At 43.1% G+C, this 6186-nt stretch overlaps 1 long non-coding RNA gene across 1 annotated transcript; it reads left to right on the top strand.

Annotated features, from left to right (window-relative positions):
• Positions 1-658: 658 nt before the first annotated feature.
• Positions 659-5533, top strand: LOC141993652 (uncharacterized). The gene is made up of 4 exons (XR_012640920.1): positions 659-723; positions 1963-2100; positions 3072-3283; positions 5258-5533. It is a non-coding gene; the product is annotated as an uncharacterized LOC141993652 (long non-coding RNA).
• The last annotated feature ends 653 nt before the right edge of the window (positions 5534-6186 follow it).

Below are 6186 nucleotides of genomic sequence, written 5' to 3'. Positions count from 1 at the left end.
AAGCATCCCAGCGCACTGTTCTTTATTGCAAGGGAACAACCCTCTGGGGTTGTCCTCCTCGCTCAATGCACTTAGTGCTTTTACGGTGGTTTCACAACCAATGGCAAAGTGAGTTGGTTCTGTAATGTTCTGTGTTACCTTAAAGCCAGCACACTTTCTATTTTTAAAGTTATAAAGTGGAAAACTTAAGTTCCCAAAACATGAAAAGCATGTACAGTATGCACAGCATTATAAATGATGGGCCAAAGATCCTCAGCCACTGTAAACTACTGTATCCCCATTGAAGTCAAAGGAGCTGTGTTGATTTATATCAGCTCGAGATCCAGCCGTCCAAATAAATTTTGAATGCAAATAGTTGTTCTTTTCTCTCCCCTTTGCTTTCCTGTCACAACCCAGGTTCAGAGCTTGATGTCGTGTGCACCAGGTGGTGGTATAACAGTGCAGCTTGGAACATCCTCAATGGAAGCAAGATAAAAACACCAAACTAGTGCTGGGTGAAATTTCTGGCTGAAACTTTTTTCTGTGAAAAATGCAGCTTTGGCAACACTGGAATATTTTGCAAATTTGTGTCAGTTTTCAGAATAACCATGGTGGACAATTCGGGTTGCTATTGATGATACAAGAGTTGATAAAGAAAATGTTAAATGAAAGCATCTCTGAGGTGCAGCCTGCAGAACACTCCCATACTAGGAAGCTTTCTGAGTGATGTGAAAAAGCACCTGTGTAAGTATCTTAGATAGGAAATGCTCAGCTAAAAGCTGACTGGGTCTGGAGGATGGCTATCACTGATGACTGTGAGGTTTATCCCTTGTGACTCTGTTGATGGCTACTGGTCCTTCAATGGAAATACACTGCTGCATGCCAGCTGAGGATCTGGTTTATATAGTCCATTTAATCTTATATGCTTTCTACATGTGGGTGAAAAAGGTTTGACAATGATCAAATCCACCTCAGTAGCATGATTACATACTGAGATCATAAAGAAAAGATTGAAAGATGTTGATTAATCCCATCCGTCTTAGCAGGCATATTTTATCAGACATGCCCCCTGGGGTGCTATGGGGTTGAGGAACCGCTCACAAAGCTAAGTGGGATAGCAGCGATACAGCAAATCAGGTACCCCTTCTTATCTTGCAAAGTGTTCTGCAACTATAATTAAGATAGCTGGCAGGTGAGTCCTGTTTACAAGGGAGTCTAAATAAACATCTTGACATCTGAGTTTATGTAACCTGTGTTATAGTGCTAACCAGAAGCACGCTCAAGTTATAGGGCAGTTGGTAGACTGACACTTCCCATGCTCAAACTTCTCATTGTTGTTGTTAGAGTTATTTAGAGAGGAAGGATGGTCTAGTGGTTAGGGCACCAGCCTCAGAGGTGTGGAAGACCCTGGTTCAAGTCCCTGCTCTGTCAGAGGCTTCCTGGATGATGCTGGATTACTTAGCATCTCTGTGCCTCACTTCCACATCTGTATGACGCCCTACTTCACAAGGGTGTAGCCAGGATAAATACATTAAAGACTGTGAGGTGCTCTGATACTGTGGTGGGGCAGATCCTGGGTCAGGAAGGAGTTAAAGAGCTCCTCCTCTGGGCACAAGCAGCTGCAATCAAGTCTGGAGAGGGACAGGTCCTTTAAAGGGAGGATCTAAGGCCCAGTCTAGGTTGGCACACTGAGATGAGCAGAGCTCCCTAGCCCTACAGAACAGGGAGCTGCTTAGCAGGAAGGCTGCTGAAGAGCCTCTGGAGAAGCAGAGGGACCATCTTTGCTTGGTTTTCATTTTAAGATCCCAGGGCACTCAGCCTGGCTATTCCAGGCACTCTGTGGGTTAGGGGCCTGGGCTCCTTTCACAGAGGTGTAACCCTTGCTTTGCTTTGCTTTGCAGGGAACTGTGGGGTGAGTGGGCTGTTTTGAGAGCTGCAGGCTTCTTTTGTTTCCCTTTTTCATTGGATTGTTTTGCACTCCAGAAGGGGGTGACTTCCATAAGCCATCCAGCCAGAGGACCACATGCTGAATTCCAAACTGGCTCTGCAGTGACTTCAACATCCGGGGAAGGACATCTTGAATGAGAGAGGTGGCCCTCATCCCAAGGGCGCATGCTTGAGGTACAACCTATTACATACAGTGAAGGGGCCATATAAGTACATAAAATATCTATCTAGATAGAGAGCATCATTAGGTAAATGGCACTTGACAAATACATGGAAAAACAATATCCCTGCCCTTGAAGATATTGCAACCTAAATCACAGAGATGTAGAACAAAAACATTTAAGAGATGTCACTGAATAAAAAACAATCATCTGAATGGAAATGGTAAGTTGATTTAGCCAGTTGTGTGTTACATATGGATGGTATGTGTCCAGGACACTAGCAAATCAGAATTCAGGAATTTACATACTGGGTTTATTAACACTAAGGCACAGTGGAAGTGCAGAGAATTGAATTCTGGAGGTCCAGTTTCAAAACTTGGGCACCTCAGTTATTTTCCAAATCAGACTCTGTGTGCTCCTAGCAGCATCATGGTACCCAAACAAACCTCAATTCCCCAAATGAGGTAAGGGAGAAACAGCTGAATGGTTTTGAACAGTCCACATGTGTGGTCTGAGCCAATCAGGCTTGGAACAGATATTTGCACAGACTGATTCTGCAGTATTCAGCCAGCTCAGGTTTTTAGCATCATAGTTTTATGAGAATACAGCTATTAAAATCCTCTTGGAACTGAGCTGGGTGAAGGGAAATAACAAGGGGGCAATCAGAATGACGTGATTTTCAGATACAATGACCAGGGCTTGAAACAATCACTTCATGCCATGGGAAAACTGTAAAACTCTGCTCTCAAGTGAGGTGAAGCATTCATTCCTAGCCTGTGCAGTTTGCAAGAAAGTGTTGCTACAGCTGGTGCATGGTCTAGCAGCGCTTTCACTGGCTTGTGTCTGGGATAGAATATATAGCAAGTTCTAGACCTTGGAGCTGTATAATTTGCAGTTCTTCAGTTTTATATTTTAATGCCATGTTTGCTCAACAAACTTAAAACAAAGCATGACAATTAAACATGACCTTCCCATTTCTTTCAGCCATTGTTATTCCAGTGGATGGAGATTAAGTTTCTGAACACGAGAGGATCGTGAGGCAACAGTGTAATAAGGAACACAGAAGAACTGGAAAACTTCTATCTGGAAACGAATCAGTATTTTCTTGAGCAGCACACTTACATCAGTTACTATTGCACTTGGAATCTAAACAAAACATGTCGTTCCCTGTCTTCCCCCTGCTGCCCTGTCCCCAGGTAATTGCCAAGAGTTTAAACCAGGTTTTTATTCAACAACTTTTAAGAGCTGCAAACAGACTTATTGGCAGGTTTTCAGATCTCGTGTGGCAATCTAAAGCAGCTGATGCATGTTCTCAAATGTATGTGGAGACTGCCAGAACTTATGACTCAATTAATAAAACAAATGTGCCTATGAACTGCAGTGTTGCCCTTTTGACCTTAATTCAGTCTTAAAACATTAGTGAATCTGTTTCAACTTTTAAAATCTACGCAGACCTAATATTTGCACATGCACCCATCCCTACCCCTACCTCTTTCCAAGTTTTAATGTGATTGGCAGTCTAGAAAAGGTCATCAGTCAAAGGGTTAAAGTTCTATGTTCTATTACTTAAGTTAACTTTCGTCCAATTCATTGCTATGGTGCAGGCCGGATTGTGCCTGACCCCAGGACCGGTTTCCAAAGGAAAAATCTAATGAGTCCTCTCTCCTTGTACATCCCTGGCAGCTTTGCAATCTCTATGTCCTCCCAAGAGCAGGATCAGTTTTCTCCTAGTGCAGCAGACATGCCAAAGGGAACAGGGAGGGGCAACATCCTACATTAGCTAGTAGAGCTGGCTGGCTGGGCAGCGGAGAACATTCTGCACTGTCCTAGGGCAAGATGTGGCGTTCATGCTCCCCTGTGCTCTTGTGGCTCGCATCCACTCTGAATGTGGGTCTGAACCTTTAAGGCATATCATGTCTCTATGTGTTACCCAGCTTCCTTTTCACCCCTCAGATGTCAGGATAAGAAGATTTTAGGCAGATAATCCAGACAAAATTGTTCCACAAGAAAGCATTTAAAAAGACTAATAATAAAAGCTCCTGGGGCACCGCAATCACCCACGTGGAACCTTCGTATTGCAAAATGAATTGCTCTTTACATTTAGGGCAATCTGCTTTCCAGCTAAGTTCCAAGTCAGCTCCACCTCGTTCTATCTACGAATACCTCACTGAGATGGTGGGTTTGGGCAGCAAGTGCAATTGGGTAGAGCTTCCCGTATGTATGTATCTTTTGTTCTCAAGCTAAAGCTAGCGTGGAATGCAACAGCCTTCTGCACAGGTGGACCATCTCGCCATGAGCATACTCGGTGGGTGCGTCATGATCCACCCTGCCTGCCTGTGGGCTCCAGGGGGAGTTAGAGATGCTGGTATTTACCAATAAAGCCTTAAATGACTTGAGACTTACCTACCTGAGGCACTGCCTCTACCCTGTGCTGTATTGCCACGTTCGAGACATTCTGATGTACTCAACTGGGTGCCCAGGCTCTTGGTTTAAAAGCGAGGGGGCTGCCAGCAGCCGGCTTTCTGGGAGGGCTCCCTTCCATGGGGATGAGCTTCCTGCCTTTGCCTGAATCCGTCAAACTTCAGCTTAGGTTTCAAGGCTCATCTCCACAGGAGGGCTGCTGGCAAAGCAGCTGTTGTTGGGGCTGATGTCTAGGGAGAGTGGGGAATTTGAGTTATTTTTACACTACCTGCTTTGGGATTATTAATATATGTTACAGGCTGATTCCTTTTGGAGTCACTGTATTTATCTGATGCTCTTAGTGCTTGGAAAGGGGGTTTCTTGATATTTTATAAATTTCAATGTATATCAAAGTTGCAGAATTGAACTAAACCCCCAAGTTGCATGGGACCACGTGTGTTTCCAATTTTTAAGGGGTGTAAATGGGAGACGGGCAAAGTATTGACCCTGTGAGTGTTCAGTTGTGGTTTCATTTTGATTTTTAAGCTTGTGGGGATTGAAAAACAAAAAGCGGGAAAAACCTTTTATAATGTTGTTCTTCTCTGATGGGTCTGGTTGGTGTCACTCCGATCTTGAAGACCATGTATCACATGAATGTAGAAGGTCCAAGAATGGAGATCTGTGGAGTATTTTCTGGGGTCTGGACTAGAAGAGGAAAGTGAAGGTCACATTTCACCCACAATGACTCACCCATTCTCTTTTGTGCCAAGGAACAAGAGCACTCAACAACAATTTCAGCTGCAATGTTGCTGTCAGCCATCAAGGGAATGGAGGAAATTTGAAGGAGAAAATTGACGTGTTTGCTCCACAGATTCTTAAGATGGAAGGTTCAGATGAACTTCTGGAAGACAACTTAATAACTGAGTAGTCAACATCAACACAGAATGTTAAATTCTGAATTGTAGAGTATCTGCTATCTCAAGGACTTTAATAAAGGGAAATGCATTGCTTCCCAGAAGAGCTGAAAAACTTGAATATAAAATTAAGTCGTAAAAATTATGCTTTCTGCATCTTCTTTTGTCCCTTTCTGCACTTGGTCTGTGTCTTCCTTCCAAACTATCTTTTTCTCTGCCTTTTTATGTAAATGTATTAAGTGGTCCAACTTGATAGGGAAACTCAGACCCAAGTTCCCTACATCATCTGATAATTTGCTACCGTAACTATATGAATTTTGTCTATGTCATTATCCTGGTTAAACCCACGTCTGCAAATTAGATGTTACCTTTGTATTATAGAGTCAGATGACAAAAAAATTATAAATTATAATGCTTTATTTAAGGGGCAGAAGTAAGTGAGATGTGTAAGATTGAACTGGAAAAGGGATCTTAGAAGGGGAAGGAGAAAAGGAGCTTGGGAATCATGACCGAGTTGTTTTAATGTTTTGGTTTAAATCTCAAACTCAGCTTCACTTTAACCTGAGTCAGATCCAGGTTTACAACTCTCTTGGGCTTTGTCTCTAAAGTGGTTGAGTTGAGGAAAGGCTTAGCTAACATGAACTAGCTAAGCACAACCTAAATTCAACTCATTTTCTAGAATGTCAGGACCAGGGCATGAACCTAAGGGTTAGTGTCAAGCACTGGCTAAGGGCCGAATTACCAGGACTCCAACCAGGTTGGAACACCAGAAGATTAAATTTGAG

Source organism: Natator depressus, chromosome 9 (genome assembly GCF_965152275.1).
Source record: "Natator depressus isolate rNatDep1 chromosome 9, rNatDep2.hap1, whole genome shotgun sequence".
NCBI lineage: Eukaryota > Metazoa > Chordata > Testudines > Cheloniidae > Natator > Natator depressus.
Note: the sequence above shows the minus strand (reverse complement) of the source record. Positions and strands in the feature narration are given on the sequence as shown.